At 43.1% G+C, this 16645-nt stretch overlaps 1 protein-coding gene across 1 annotated transcript in view; it reads left to right on the top strand.

The window, feature by feature from the left end:
• Positions 1 to 16645, top strand: part of LOC132225556 (probable ubiquitin carboxyl-terminal hydrolase FAF-X) — a 273762-nt gene that overhangs the window by 145955 nt on the left and 111162 nt on the right.

Below are 16645 nucleotides of genomic sequence, written 5' to 3'. Positions count from 1 at the left end.
ATATCAGTACAAGTGGCAGTCCAATTCTACAAGCTTTCTTTTATTTTGTCTTTCCAGAATTGAACCTGACTTCTCTGTCAGTTATAAACCTTGCTCCATATTGTCGTTTATATATGTGTATGTGTGTGTATGTACTATATCCTCTCTCAGTGATGGCGAACCTTTTGAGCTCGGCGTGTCAAAATTTTGAAAACACCTAATTTAACTCTGGTGCCGTGTCACATATAGAAATATTCATAATTTTTTTTTGATATTTGCAACCATAGTAAAAAAAGAGATTTGTATTTTTGATATTTATCTTATATATTTAAATGCCATTTAACAAAGAAAAATCAACTAAAAATTTGTATAAAATGAACAAAAACAGAAAAACAATATACATTTAGGGAAAAAATAATAATAAAAGCACTGATAATCAAATGGTACGAAAACTAAAGAAATTAGTGACTTATTTGGTGCTGAAGTTTGTCTGCTCATTCTTCGATTGCAGGTTCATACTTGGTGCACTTCAAGGCCAAGGAAGCACCACTAACTTCATCTTTTAGCCAGTTCCTTTTCTTTTTTTTCTTTTTTTTTTTTTTAAATATATTTTATTGATTTTTTGCTGAGAGGAAGGGAGCGAGATAGAGAGCTAGAAACATCGATGAGAGAGAAACATCGAACAGCCGCCTCCTGCACATCTCCTACTGGGGATATGCCCACAACCCAGGTACATGCCCTTGACCGGATTCGAACCTGGGACCTTTCAGTCCGCAGGCCGACGCTCCATCCACTGAGCCAAACCGGTTTCGGCTCCTTTTCTTTTTAATATTACTTGATGCTGAGAACAAAGTCTAACAAAAATATGTTGATGAAAAAATTGCTAACAATTTTTTCTAAAATCTAACATCGCTAGATTTTTTATGTCGCTAAAAGTGTCAGATACTCTGTTCCAAGCACTCAAAATTTCTTGTTCGTAGTTGCACTCTTCATTATTCAAAAATTTCCTTCCAGATTTTCAAGTTTAGACCTTAAGTCGACAAACACATGAGTCCAAATGCTACCTTGAAAATCTGCATCTCTAAATCGTCAATTTGCTTCCATTGGAAATCCTTTAATTCCAAAGTACTGTAAACAACTACATCTGGATACTTAATTATTTTAATGGTCTGTTCTAGGCTTCTGAATTGGTTGAATCTTTCGCTGAACTGTTCAAATAACGAGTTTACTATATTCTGGTACATAAGTATGGACTCCATTACACTCGTTGTAGTGGCCTTCTCGAAATACTTTTTTATCTGAGGAAAATACTTACAAGTTTTAGTTTCAATATCTCACTTAAAAATTTTAAGTTTACTTTCAAAAGATTTGATGTATCCAAACATAACATCAATACTTTTGCCCAAACCTTGTAATTTTAAGTTCAGTTCATTCATATGAACAAAGAGATCTGTGAAAAACATCAAATTGCTGACCCACTTATGATCATTGATCTGAGGAAAGTTGGCCAGATCCTTATTCTCAGTAACGACTGTAATTTCTTCAAAGCACTCCACAAATTGCTCAAGTACTTTACCTCAACTCAGCCATCTCACATTATTGAACATCAGTAGTCCACTGTAGGTTGAATCAACTTCTTGTAAAAGTGCAGAAAATTCTTGCTTGTGAAGGGGTCGAGAAGCTATAAAATTCACAATTTTTGTTACAACTGACATTAAATCATTCAATTATGAGAATCCCGATTTGGCACACAATACCTCCTGGTGGATAATGCAATGAAAAGGTACAAGTGGATGTCTAATAGCTTCCATAAGCAATTTCAGGAATCCCACATTTTTTCCTACCATATTTGGTGCCACATCTGTCGTGACTGACACAATTTTAGAGATATCAATTTTTAGGTCACTGAATGTTTTTATAACAACCTTACATATTTCGTTTCCTCTTGTACTTATTGGCACTGATTCTAACTTTATCACCTCTTCTCATTGTGAGACCATCAGAATATCTAGCAATAATGGCCAACCAAGCATTTGAGGTGACATCAGTAGTTTCATCAAGAGAAATCGAAAAATACTTACAACTATTTAAGTCTTTTTTTAATTGATGTTGTACGTTTTTGTTAAGATCTATTATTCTGTCTTTGATGGTATTTCTACTGAGTGGTAACTCAGAAATTCTTTTAATAATAATATCATCTTTATTTTTCATATCGTGAAATAGAGCTGGTGCACATCTTATAAATGTTTCCTTAATAAATTCTCCATCACTGAGGGCTTTTCCATGCTGAGCTATGGAGTGAGCAATACAGTAACTTGCTCTATGTTAAATTTGTAGAGCATCTTACAAATTTAATGATGGAATTTGATTGACTTTTATAGAGGTGTACTTGCTAGAAATGTATTCCTTCCTTTCATTGATACTTTTTTTCAAGAGCTGACAGTGATTAGTTTCAAAATGTCTCTTTACATTCCACATTCTGCTTACTAGTGTTTCATTACACAATATGCACAATGAACTGTTGTTTCTGTCGACAATCCCGTACATCTCGGTCCATATGTCTTGAAAGGGTCGGCTACTGCTACTTCCACTTCCTTTATCATTCAGTCTTGCTTTTTTATTTTTTTTGATTCTCCATCACAAGGCTGCAAAAATAAATAAATATAAATCACGGCATTTTTTATAAAAGATTGATAGGTTTCTTACCTATTAACTTTTTGCAGTGTTGTTGCACTGACTCCTGGTACAAAACAATTCAAAGATAGTATGTATAACCAACAAATATATGGTGCTGTAATCAGTTATCCGACACGCAGAATGTCTCGTCGAGCACTGTTGCACTGTATATGTTTTTCTTCTAACCCTCTCACTCCTGTCTCCTAACGAACATGGCGATCAAGTACGTCCGTTTGCCCAATGCACCCGAACACACGGGAAGCTTACCCAAGGCACATGTTGACAATAATGAGGCCATTTCCAGAATTGGGCATTTTTGTCACTCGAGTAAAAATAAAATGTCATGAGTAAAGATTAATCTCTTTATAGTGCAATTCTTAACCTTTTTATATTAATGTCAATATTGGAACAATGTATCTGGGATGTTTTCACTATCTATCTTTAGAATTGCATTATTGATCATGAGTAACGTGAGTAATAATATTACTCAAATGATGCCCAACTCTGGCCGTTGCGAGAGACAAATATTTGAATTATGCAATTTTTTGTCTCTGTCGATGCGTGTCACCCAAAATGAGTTCGCGTGTCACCTCTGACACGCGTGTCAGGTTCGTCATCACTGTCCTATATAATAAAAGGCCAGCCACCATAACCATAACAACTGTAATGACCAGAGACTATAACGATCACAGCCCCTTGTCAGGCTGGCCCCGCCCCCAAGCAAACAGTTATGGGCAATCAGGCGGGCAGGCAGTGATTAGGGGTGATCAGGTAGGCAGGCCAGCAGTTAGGGGTGATCAGGTAGAAAGACATCCCCTTGTAGGGCTGGCCCCACCCACCAGCAAAGAAAGAGGGAGGCACAGGCCACCAGCAGCGATTCTGGCAGGTGTGCGGCCGTCCAGCAATCGCGCTGCAAAGGGAAGCCGAGACCAGCCAAATCATCACACCCCACGCCTGTCACCTGCAGAGGGAGGCCACCTGTGGCAGGGGAGGGGATCAGCACTGCACACAGGGCAAGCAGTTGTGTCAGGCCACGGCCAGCATGGCTTTTGGTTTCAAAGGCTTGAAGAAAGAGCTGACACACAAATTGACACACAAGACAAGAAATACTAATTTTGAAATTATGGGGGAAACCTGGGGAAAACTCAACTGTAGTAGTCAAGTTCCACTTGAGTCTCTGTTCCTGTCTGCTTTTATTTACTAGAATACACAGTTGCCTTTTAGGAATTCAAACAGACATATTAGTGGTAATATTTAGTAAACAGTAAGATTACCAGGTTTTGGGGGGAGTTTCTTTAGGCCATTGAGTCAGCAGTAGGTAATAAAATGTAAATATTTACCCTGTGAATATCAAAGGAGTCCAGGTCAGCCTTCTGCCTGACTCCTCACAATTATATTAATTACTGTTGACCTTGGTTCCCAGCATTTCCCCCTTCTTTAAATTCTTAATAGATGTTGATATGCCACTTGCAGAGTTTCAATTCTTTTAAGATTTTTATTCCGCATCTGCAGACTAAAATTAAACAAGAATAGTGGTTATCCTAAAAGGCAAAAGTAAAGGAGCAGTTTCTTTCTTTGAACTGCTGCCAAGCATCTAAGGAATTAGTTTGTAAGTTTGCCTGGGATAATTATACAATATACTGCTGTAATCCAAAAATATCAAGGGTGGTGTTTTTTTTTACTTTAAACACCAAGAAGGTGATTTTTCATAGAAGTCGTTATTTTAAACTATATCATTTTACTGGTTCAATTGCAGCAGCTGATTTTCATTAATTATTGCTATACGCAGACCCATAGGGGCTTCAGTCCACAAAAGAAAAAACTGTTCTTAAGTTTGCTGCTAGTGGGTGCCATTCATAAGACATTTACATAATGTCTTACTGGGAGGAGGTCTTAGTAATGTTAAATTCTCTTTGCCTCTCCCAGAAGCAAGCAGTGATAGTAATTGTATTTAGGTTTTCGCTTCCCCTTCCTTTGGTGTGATGCTAGCCAGCTTTAATTCAACACACAATGGAGCAGTAGTTTGATTCGTGTGTCATATAAAAAAGGGAAGCCAGGTGGGGACAGCCGTGTAATTATACATTGCCCATATATTTACTAGTAGAAGCCCGTTACATGAAGATTTGAGCAATAGGCCTTCCTTCCCCTGGCTGCTGGCACTGGTTTTCCTCCGGCACCCGGGACCCAGGCCTTTGTTCCAGGCGAAGTGGAGAAGCCAAGCCTCTTTGTTGGGTTAATTTGCATAGTTGCTCTTATTGGCTGGTGGGCATAGCAGAGTGACACCAATTTGCATGTTTCTCTTTTATTAATGTAGACTAGGGGCCCGGTGCACGAAATTCGTGCACTGGGTGTGTGTGTGTGGGGGGGGTGTCCCTCAGCCCAGCCTGCCCCCTCTCACATACTGGGAGCCCTCAGATGTTGACCCCCATCACCCTCCAATCGCAGGATCAGCCCCTGACCCAGGCCTGACGCCTCTGGCTGAGGCGTCCAGCCCGGGCAGCGTGGTCCTGCAGCTGCAGCAGCCCCGCGATCGTGGGCTCCGCTTTAGGCCCAGGCAAGGGCCCCCTAGCTCCCGGGACTGCCAGCTTCGACCGTGTCCAGCTCCCATTGCTGGCTCCACCCCTACTTCCTGCTATCACTGGCCAGGGCGGAAAAGGCACCTGATTCTCCGATCATGGCTGGGGGTACCCCCAGCTCTTAGCTCCCCCCTGGGTTTCCAATCACTGTCAGTGGCAGGGGGCTTCTTCCTGCTTTCCCTTTCGCCTCCCTGCATTGTGCCTACATATGCAAATTAACCGCCATCTTGTTGGCAGTTAACTGCCAATCTTAGTTGGCATTTAATTTGCATATAGCCCTGATTAGCCAATGAAAAGGGTACCTCGTATGCCAATTACCATTTTTCTCTTTTATTAGTGTTGATACTGGGCAGGGGATCAGTCCACGAGAGGGATTTTATCCGAGAGGACTTCCCCATTAGCCCTTTGTGAAATTACCGTACAGCTGGTTTCTGCAAGCATAGCAAGAAAGACATTTTCGGGTGTTCTTGGGATTTGGTCTCTTCACAAACTCGTTCAGCTTTCTGGACCATTTTCTTTCTCTCTCCCCAAGTCACCTCTGTGCTGTTCATCGTCCACCATATTCTTCTTCCACTTCTTATCTTCAGTGTGTTTCCTGGTGCTGCTGTTTGTGGCTGGGGTAGCCAGTTGTCTACAGCTTCATGGTGTGGCTCCAGGAGCAAGGTCCTCATTAATTTGACTCGTTTCTCTCTTGGATCCATGGTGCAGTTTAATATTTCTAGAAGGAATCCACACAAGTTTGGAGAAATTTTCTGGAAATATACAAGCATATCCTTGGCCGTATATGAATAATGGATCGAGTCCCTTCCATAAACCAGACACTGAATCTTTCCATTTAACTAGACCATTTTCCTTTGTTTTATTTTTACACCACTGTAACTTCATGGGTGTCTTGCCATCAGTATTACAAGTGAAAAAAATTTAAAGTAATTAAGGCTTGGTGCAGCCTACCCACAGGTGATTTCTCCATCATAATCCCCCTTTTTGTTTTTCAAGTTTGGACTTAAGCCGCTGATGCTGTTGTTCAATAATGGCCTGTCCTTGGGAATTATATGGTATTCCTGTAATGTGCTGAATTTTCCACTTTTTACAAAATTGCTGGAAATGACAGCTTGTGTAAGCAGGCCCATTATCAGTTTTAATAATTTTTGGAATTTCCATGATGGCAAAAGCAGCTAGTCAATGATTAATAACATTAATAACCTGTTTTGCCGTTTCCCCTGTAGATGCAGTAGGCCAAAGGACTTTTGAAAAGGTGTCTACAGAGACATGCAATGCCCTAAGGCGTCCAAAGGACATATAATGTGTCACATCCATTTGCCATTATGGTCCCTTAGCAAACCTCTCAGGTTAACTCCTGTGTTAGGCCCTTGAGATAGATGTAACATGCAAGTGGGACATTCTCTGATAATCTGTTTTGTCTGCTGGCGAGAGATTGAGAATTGTCTAGACAACATTTTGGCAGGCTGATGTAAAAGCTGATGAGATTCTGAGGCCTGTTGTAATAAAGCAACCAGTTGGTCAGCATATGCATTTCTTTTTGCCAAAGGGTCAGGTAATAAACTGTGTGCCCTTATGTGAGTAATATAGAAAAGATATTGTCTTTGTTGCACAATCTGCTGGACTTGTTTACGTAGTAAAAACAAACTTTGGTCACTGAGCCATTTTATTTTATTTTATTTTGGGGGGCGGGGGAGGGAAAAGGAGGGGAGGTGAGGGGCTTTCCTGGTGCGCAGGCTTGGAGTGTGTTTGGCCTCAGCTGGTCACTTAGCCTTTTTAAATGAGCAGTTTCAGTTCTATTTAATAAACCTGCAGCGTAAGAAGAGTCAGAGATAATATTAAGAGGCTTTCGCAAATCTTGTAATGCAGCCTTAATAGCTTCCAAATCAATTCTTTGTACAAAAGTATGACTAGTTTGGATGACTCAGTCTAAATTCATTGTATGATAAGCAGCTTTGCCATTAGATGATCCATCAGTAAAAACAGTTAATACTTCAGGAATCGGTTCCTGTCTAGTATTTTTTGGTATAATAATAGGAGTATAAAAATTGGAATATAAAAATTGTAATAATTTGTCTTTTAGTAGGTGACAACTAAGTTCTCCTGAATATCCACTCAGTCCAATTTGCCAATTAAATCAGTTTGAAGTAACATTTCTAATTGCTTCCCAGTAAGGGGAAGGTAGTACACTGGGGTTCTTATCCTCTAAGCTGTCTGCAGCATTTTTTAAGCTCAAATATTAATTGAGCCATAAGCTCTATATATGTAACTACAGTTTTAGAGGATTGATGTCCTAGGTGGACCCATTCAATAGCAAGAGAGTTTTTATTTTGGACGATGACTCCAGTGGGACTATTTGCAGTAGGATTAATCTGTACAATAAAGGCAATTCAGGCAGTATTCGTGCCACTTGGGCTAAGGAGATTGCCTGCTCAATTCTTTGTAACTCCTTTCTAGCTTCATCTGTCAATACTCGGGGTGAGGAAAGATTAGAGTCATCTCTAAGTATACTAAATAAATTTGTCATTTCTCCTGTAGAGATTTTTAGATAAGGTCTTAAACAATTAATGTCCCCTAATAATTTAAGGTTTTAAGGCGGTCTTTCCTTATTCCTACCTTCTGCGGCCTAACATATTGGTTTTCAATTATGGTACCTAGCTATTTAAAAGGCATTTCTTCCTGTACTTTTTCTGGAGCAATTTTTAAGCCTCATTTAGGAAGTTTCCTTTTCTAATTGAGAAAACATTGCTAAAGTCTGTTCTTCGCGTGGACTCGCTAGGAGCAAGTCATCCATGTAATGGACAATAGAACACTGGGAATATTTGTTCCTTAAAGGCTAAGTAGCTTGAGCTACATATTTTTGACATAAAATAGGGCTATTGGCCATTCCTTGAGGCAAAACTTCCTGTTGATATCTTTTTGTAGGCTCTATATTATTAATAGATGGCACTGAAAGGCAAATCTTTACCTTGCGGTGCCAAGGGAATGGTGAAGAAGATCTTCTACTTAAGATCTACTACTTAAGATCTACTACTATGAGAGACCAATCTAGAGGGATTTGTGAAGGCCCTGGGAGTCCAGGCTGTAAAGCTCCCATGGTATGCATAGTAGCGTTAACAGCTCTAAGATCATGTAACAATTGCCATTTTCCTGCCGCTTTCTTAGGTATTGTAAATATAAGAGTATTCCAAGGGCTATTGAAAGGCTCTGTGTGACCAGCTTCTATTTGTTCCTGAATTAATTCATGAGTATGATTTAATTTCTCCTTGGTGAATGGCCACTGATCCACCTATATAGGCCTATCATCTTTCCATTGTATAGGCTCAGCATGGGGGTGAGGAGATTGAGCAGTGACCACTCCTAAAAAGGCTGATATTCTAATCCTTGTTTTCCTGTGTTTCCTTTGCCCTGAATGGGTATTTTAATCTCCTGGTTATCTTTTCCTAAACCTTGACCAGTTTGATATCTGAGTTATTAACTGTTGTCTTTTGCCAGTGATAATACAAGCTTGTAAACCTTCTGAAATGTCTGATCCCCATAAGTTGACTGCAATTCCAGAGACAATATAAGGCTGAAACCATCCTGTTTGTCCTTCTCCATCTTTCCACTTTAACACTGCAGCACTGCGTTGCGTGTTATCAGGAATTCCAACACCCGTGATAGAGCCTATAGCTTCTTCCATGGACCAAAAATCAGGACATGAAGGCCACTTCAATTTATCTTTCTGCTTTTCTTTAGGAGCAGAGGGGGCAAAGGGAGGAGGTCTTTCTTCTCTGAAAGGCTCTAGCAAATGCAATATCGTTTTCCACAAAGAGAAACAATTTTGAGGCAAATTTTTCCCCTGCTACTGAGCTTCTTTCAAGTTCTGACCTATACATTCCCAACATTCAATATCCAATGTGCCCTCATCAGAAAACCATGGATTATATTCTATAATAATCTGTAGAAACTGTAAAAGGAGATCTTCTGAAACTGCAACTCCCTTATCCTTTAATAAGCAAGCCAGAGTCTATAGGAAAGTCTCTCCTCTTTCGACAAATTCTGCCCCATTATGATCTGGCTGAAACAAAAGAAATCACTCAAGCACTTAAGGATCCGCGGACTTTCGCAGCTGACAAGAGTTTTGCACACAGTTAATTTTCCAACACTGAGTCCAGTGATATTTTCCGCTCTGGCGAAGCCTTTTTCTCCAAATCCCAGTTCAAGAGTGCCAATTGTGAAAGGCAATGGCCAACGTGGCTTTCAAGTTCAAAGGCTTAAAGAAAGAACTTGCACACAAATTGACACACAGACAAGAAATATTAATTTTGAAATTATGGGGAAAACTCAACTGTAGTAGTCAAGTTCCACTTGAGTCTCTGTTCCTGTCTGCTTTTATTTACTAGAATACACAATTGCCTTCTAGGAATGCAAACAGACATATCAATGGTAATGTTTAGTAAACAGTAAGATTATCAGGTTTTGGGGTGAGTTAGCTTTAGGCCATTGAGTCAGCAGTAGGTAATAAAATGTAAATATTCACCCTGTGAATATCAAAGGAGTCCAGGTCAGCCTTCTGCCTGACTCCGCAAATTTATATTAATTACTGTTGATCTTGGTTTCCAGCAAGCAGTGGCAGTGACTAGGGTGGGGCCAGCTATCTGCAGCTGGGGGAAGGAAACCCAGATAGGCACTGATCTCATGCCAGGCCTAGGGATCCTACCTGAGGGGTCCCAGATTGTGAGAGGGTGCAGGGTGGGCTCAGGGACCCCCCCATGTGCACAAAATTTCATGCACCAGGCCTTTAGAAATAAATATATATATATATATGTGTATATATATATGTGTGTGTGTGTGTGTGTGTGTGTGTGTGTATCTTCTATATAATAAAAGCCTAATATGCAAATTGTCCCCTCAACCAGGAGTTTGACTGAGGGGGGCGGTTCTCTGGCCAACCACCCACAGCCCCTCCCCCCAGCCCTGCCCTCGATCGCCCGCCCCCCCCCCCCCACCCCGATTGGGGGTGGGACTGGCCAGCCAACCTCCCATGTCCCCTCTCCCGAGTGAGCCTGGGCCCGATCAGCCCCAATCGGGACCAGGCTGGCCAGACCTCACCTGTGCATGAATTCATGCACTGGGCCTCTAGGATGGATGGATGGATAGATAGATAGATAGATAGATAGATAGATAGATAGATAGATAGATAGATAGATGATAGATTAATCCTGTAATTTACTAGTCCCTTGTCTCCAATACCATCCCTTTCCATATACTCTTCAGTTTTTTAGGCCAGCTGCCCTTCCACATAAAATTTAAGCAGAGCACTACCAAAAACTATAATTACTGTCTTAAACATAACCTGGACAGCTATGCATGGTCCTCAGTGTACAGGATCCTGTTTTTGTATATGTTATTCAAGGAACAAAAAAGCGGAGAGTGTACCAGCTTTGAAATAAGTGGAGGTCTGACATGAGGTCATCCAAAGAGTGGACATAAAAGGAAATGATTGTTATAGGTAGAGAGCATGGTAAGGCTGGGAATAGTTCACTTTTTTTTTTTAATCATCAGCTGGAGATATGTTTTCATTGATTTTAGAGAAGTGGGGAGACACATTGATACATCGATCAGTTACTTATTGTAAGTGCCCTGGGTATGTGCTCTGACTGGAAATCAAACCTGCAACCATTATGTGTACAGCAGGACACTGAGTCACACTAGCCAGACAGGAGTTCACTTTTAAATTTCTTAAAGTCAAGTTGAAAAGGCTTTTGCCCTGCACAGTGTTTGCTAAGTGGTAGAGTGTCAGACCAAGGACTGAAGGGTCGCAGGTCAATCCTTGGCCCCAGTCGGGTTGAATGTGGGAGGCAACCAATCCATGTGTCTCTCTCACATTGATATTTCTCTCTCTTCCCCTCTTTTTTTTCCTGTGTCCCCCATCCCATCCACTGACTCTAAATTCAAGGGAAAGAAGTATTCTCAGGTGAGAATTAACAACAAAAAAAAGATAATGGCTTTTATTCTTTCTATATGAATATTATACTTCTGTCCTACTAAACTGGCTTCTTTGTCTAGAGGAGATACTATATGAACAGGTTTAACTTCATATCATACTGTCATTATTCTTCTATTTGCCAATTGAAGATGAGCTAATTGGTTGTACAGAAATTTATTATTGTAGGACAGGCTATACTTTTTGTCTTACACTATAATTGGTAGGTTTTTCTTTGTTTTCTTCTCTTTCCAACATTGTTACTCTTATTTCCATTGAAACTTTTCCTATGATTATAAAACCAACCCTTTATGTAGTGACTAGGGGTCCAGTGAACGAATTCATGCACCTTGAAAGGAACTGTGGGCTACGAGGCTGCAGTGGGCACAGGGGTGGGTCTCAGCCCATCCTCTACACCACTGCCCAGCCCCTCTTGTCGTGGCCCCTGGTCCCCTGTCTGTCAGCAGCCCCGCTCCCACAAAGCACAAAGCAGTTGGGGTCAGCACCATCAGCAGTGCAAGCAGCGGCTGCTACCCTGATCATCCCTCAGGAGTAGGTGATGTGGAGAAACCCTGAGGGGCAATTGGAACCAGCAGCTGCCACTCACCCCAGCAGAGAGCCCCAAGCAATTGGTGCCTGTGCCAGGCTCTGGCAGCGAGTGTGAGCAGCAGCTCTGGAAGTAAAGAATTTTCAGTAACTACTAGAGGCTTGCCCCAATGAAAGCAACTTGCTCCCTGCCTTGATCTGGCGCCCCTGCTCCCCTGCTCCACCATCCACTGCGACCAACGCCCACACCCTGGTGGTCTGCACACGTCATAGCAACCAGTTGTTCAGTTACTCGATTGTTCCTCCATTTGGTCTATTTGCATATTAGGGTTTTAGATATATAGATAATATTAAAGTTACAGAGAATAACACAAAGAACTTCCAAATAATGCTTGTTAACACTTTGGCACATTTGCTGTATCATTCATTCTGTATAGAATTTTTTTAAAACTTTGAATGTTATAGACAACTACACCTTTTTACCTATACCTATTTACCTAAGTATCTCAGAGTGTTTTCTAAGATCAAGAATATTCTTATTTAATACTAAAGATTTTATTCAAGTCAGGAAACTAAGGTCTTTGATGACTGACATTTTGAAAGGTACAGAGTAGTTGTTTTGTATACCCTCCTTCAAATTGGACTTTGTATGCTTTCTTATAACTATATTCAATTACCTTGCTTTAAAAATGTATAAAATGTGCATAACAAAGTGTACGATCTTAAATGTGTTAAGTTATGGTAAGTTTTAAGTGCATTTACATTGTTGTGCAGTTCATCTCCAGAAATTTCCATCCTGTGAAACTGAAACTCTATCCCTATTAAATAATGACTTCTCATTTACCCTCTTCTTCGAGCCCTTGACAACCATCACTCTACTTTCTGTTTGTGTGAATAAGCGTCTTCATACTGTGTTTATCTTCATGTGACTGTCCTACTTTACTTGGCATAATTTCCTCAAAGTCCATCCATGTTGTAGGATATTTCAGAATTGAATTTTCTTTCTTTTTAAGACTGACTTACATTTCATTGTATGTGTAACATTTTGTTCATGAATGCGTAAAAAATAACGTGCTGTTTCCATTTTTTGGGTTATTATGAGTAGTGCTGCTATGGGTATTTGTATTTGACTTTTGGCACCTCTTTGCATTCTCTTGCAGATATACCTAGGAGAGAAATTTCTAGATAGTACAGTAAATTTATGGTTAACATATTGGGGAACTGCCTAAGTACTTTACAAAAAGAAAGTATGTGTGTGTGTGTGTGTGTGTAAATAAAATATTGGCGTTCCAGTTTCCTCACATTTATTACCAACACCTATTATTAGGGTTTTATTGGTGGTGTTTTGTATGTGTGTTTTTATTAACTTGGTAACATAATCCTGGTTATATTAAAGTGGCCAAAGTGTGGTTTTGAATTGCATTTCCCTACTGATTTTGAGTATTTTTTCATTTGCTTTCTATTCACTATCCATTTGTAGTAGTTTGGAGAAATATCTGTTAAGAGCCATTGGTTTTTTTATATATTTTTTTTTATTAATTTCAGAGGGGAAGGAAAAGGGAGGAAGAGCTAGAAATCCTATATAATCAGGGAATGCCACTAAAAGTGTAATATGCAAATTGACCGAACAGCAGAACGACCAGTTGGCAGGGGGCAGGGCTAGAGAGCTGATGGCGCCAGGCCAGCCAAGGTGAATGCCAGCGCACAGAGGGAGGGGACAGCGATCTGGATGGGTGGGGGCAGTAGCAAATAGCTGAGGTGGAGGGGCATTTGGGATAAGGTGGGGTCACGCCAGCCGGCACCATACCCTGATGGGCCACCCAGTCGCCTCCTGCCTAGGGAGGCTGGCAACAGCAGGTTGATGGGGGTTGCACTGTCCCCTAATTGACCCACCCTGTTGGATCCCGCAGAGGCAGGCTGGCATGGCGGCCACGGCAGGGTGATGGGGGCAGCGGCATCCCCTGATTGACCACCTGGTCATCTCCGGCAGAGGGAAGCCAGCAGTGGCAGCAGTGATGGGGTGATGAGAGCAGCGCCGTCCCCTGATCGGCCTGCCCCATTGCCTCCCACAGAGTGAGGCCAGACTGCAGCTTAGGACATCCCTGAAGGCTCCCGGAGTGTGAGAAGTCACAGGCCAGACTGCAGACAAATTTTTGTGCACCCAGCCTCTAGTGTCCATAATGAGAGGGAATCATTGGCTGCTTCATGCACACCACCTACTGGGGATTGAGCCCAAAACGCGGGTATCTGCCCTTGACTAGAATTGAACCCAAGACCTTTCAGTCCACAGGCTGATACTCTATCCACTGAGCAAAACTGGCTAGGGTTGCTTATTTTTTAAGTGGCTTATTTGTCTTTTTATTATTGAACTGGAGGCCTGGTGCATGAAAATTACACACAGGTGGGGTCCCTAGGCCTGGCCAGCGATCAGGGCTGATCAGATTCCCGCCTCTCCACCTCCTCCTTCCTTAGCTCCCTCAGAACCCCACTACCACACTAGCCCACCATGTTCCTTGCCACGCTCTGGTGGTCAGCACACATTATAGAGAGCAATTGAACTCCATGTCAAACTCTCTAGGGGACACTTTGCATATTAGCCTTTTATATAACAAATTTTGCTGTCCTCTTTTCACTAGTGTCATATTTTGAACAAAATATTTTAATAGTGGAGCAGTCCATTTTTATCTCTTTTTTCCCTTCATTTATAATTTGATATCATGTATAAGAAATTGTCTAACCTAAGATCATGAAGACTTATTGCTATTTTCTTCCAAGAGAGGATTTTCTTCTCAATGTATCTTTTCATAGTTTTTAAAAGTGTCACATCTTTATCCTATCTAATAAAAGAGAAACGTGGTAATTGGCGTACGACCGCTACCCTTCCCATCGGCTAATCAGGGCGATATGCAAATTAACTGCCAGCCAAGATGGCGGCCGGCAGCCAGGCAGCTTGAAACTAACATGAGGCTTGCTTGCTTCAGTGACGGAGGAAACCAACGTTCCCCGCCTGCCTTGGAGGCCTCTGAGCCTGCAGTTTGAAACATTTTAACAAATATAGAAGATAAACAAAACCCCAGAAACCTGCTTTCAGCGAGCTGGGATCTCAGAGCTGGAGTCAGAGCTGGAGTATACATTGTTTCAATTACCTACTTTCAGCAACAGAGGCCTAAGAGCTGGAGCCTCAGAGCTAAAGCTGGCCCAGAATTAAAAAAAGAAAAAAGAAAATAAGGAGCGGTTGGGAGCTTCCGTCACCCGCCAGCCTGAAAACAGACCTCAGCCCCTTACCCAGACTGGCCAGGCACCCCAGTGGGGACCCCCACCCTGAAGGGTGTGGGACCAGCTGCGAACAGCCATCATCCCCTCACCCAGGCTGGCCAGGCACCCCAGTGGGAACCCCCACCCTGATCCAGGACATCCTTCAGGGCAAAACAGCCAGCCCCACCGATGCACCAGGCCTCTATTCTATATAGTAAAAGGGTAATGTGCCTCCCAGCACCGGGATCAGCAGAGCCGAGAGGCCTCCGAGCACCGGGATCAGCGTGATGGGGCAGCGCCCAAACCCCCTGATCGCCCTGCAGCTCTGTGTGACGGGGCAGGGCCACAACCTCCTGATCAGCCCTGCTCTGTGCCTGATACCGGGGAGCTCCCCAACCTCTGATTGCCCTGCGGCTCTGTGTGTGACAGGGTGTGGCGCCCCAACCCCCTGCTCAGCCCTGCTCTGTGTGTGACAGGGTGCGGCGCCCCAACCCCCTGATCGGCCCTGCTCTGTGTGTGACAGGGTGCTGCGCCACAACCCCCCACCTCCAACCCACGGGCCCTGCTCTGTGTGTGACAGGATAGAGCCATAACCTCCCCATCGGCCCTGCCCTGAGTGTGAAAGTGGCGGCGCCCCAACCTCCCCATTGGCCCTGCCCTGAGTGTGACAGTGGCAACGCCCCAACCCCCTGATCGGCCCTGCTCTGTGGGTGATAGAGGGCGGCGCCCCAACCCCCTGATCCGCCCTGCTCTGTGTGTGACAGGGGTCAGTGCCCCAACTCCCCTATCAGCCGTACTCTGAGTGATGGGGGAGCTCCTCAACCCCATGATGGGCCCTGCTCTGTGCGTGACAGGGGGGACCTCCCAACCCCCTCATTGGCCCTGCTCTGTGCGTGACAGGGGGCAGCTCCCCAACCCCCTGATCGACCCTGCTCTGTGCGTGACAGGGTAAGAAGCCCCAACCCCCCTGATGGGCCCTGCTCTGTGTGTGACAGCGGGCAGCGCCCCAACCCCCTGATTGGCCCTGCTCTGTGCGTGACAGGGAGTGGCGCCGCAACCTCCCCATCGACCTTGCCTTGAGTGTGACAGGGGGCAGTGCCCCAGCCCCCCAATCGGCCCTACCCTGAGCGTGACTGGGGGTGGCATCGCAACCTCCTGATCTGCCGTGCTCTGTGCATGACGGGGCGGCGCCCCAACACCCCAATCGGCCCTGCTCTGAGTCCGACCAGGGGCTGCACCTAGGGATTGGGCCTGCCCTCTGCCACCCGGGAGCAGGCCTAAGCCAGCAGGGCGTTATCTCCCGAGGGGTCCCAGACTGCGAGAGGGCACAGGCCAGGCTGAGGGACCCCCCTTTCCCCCCGAGTGCACAAATTTTTGTGCACCGGGCCTCTAGTAATATAATAAAAGGAAAATGCAAGGCTTTTCTTTCTTTTAGCTATACATTAAGTAGTTGTATCTTTACTTCTTTTCTTGAAACTCACCTTTCTTTCAATAAAGCAAAAATAGCTCATGAAGAATGTCATGTGAGGCAAATAACTTGGTGGAAGTAGCTGTGTCCTATGTATTTCAAGAAAAACTAATTCCTTTTTAGTGTTGTGGGGTTTTATAATTATGTTTTCTGTCTCTTATATTAAAGGAGGACATG

The sequence above is a fragment of the Myotis daubentonii genome, chromosome Y (assembly GCF_963259705.1).
Source record: "Myotis daubentonii chromosome Y, mMyoDau2.1, whole genome shotgun sequence".
Classification (NCBI taxonomy): domain Eukaryota; kingdom Metazoa; phylum Chordata; class Mammalia; order Chiroptera; family Vespertilionidae; genus Myotis; species Myotis daubentonii.
This window is presented reverse-complemented; position numbering and strand designations above follow the sequence as displayed.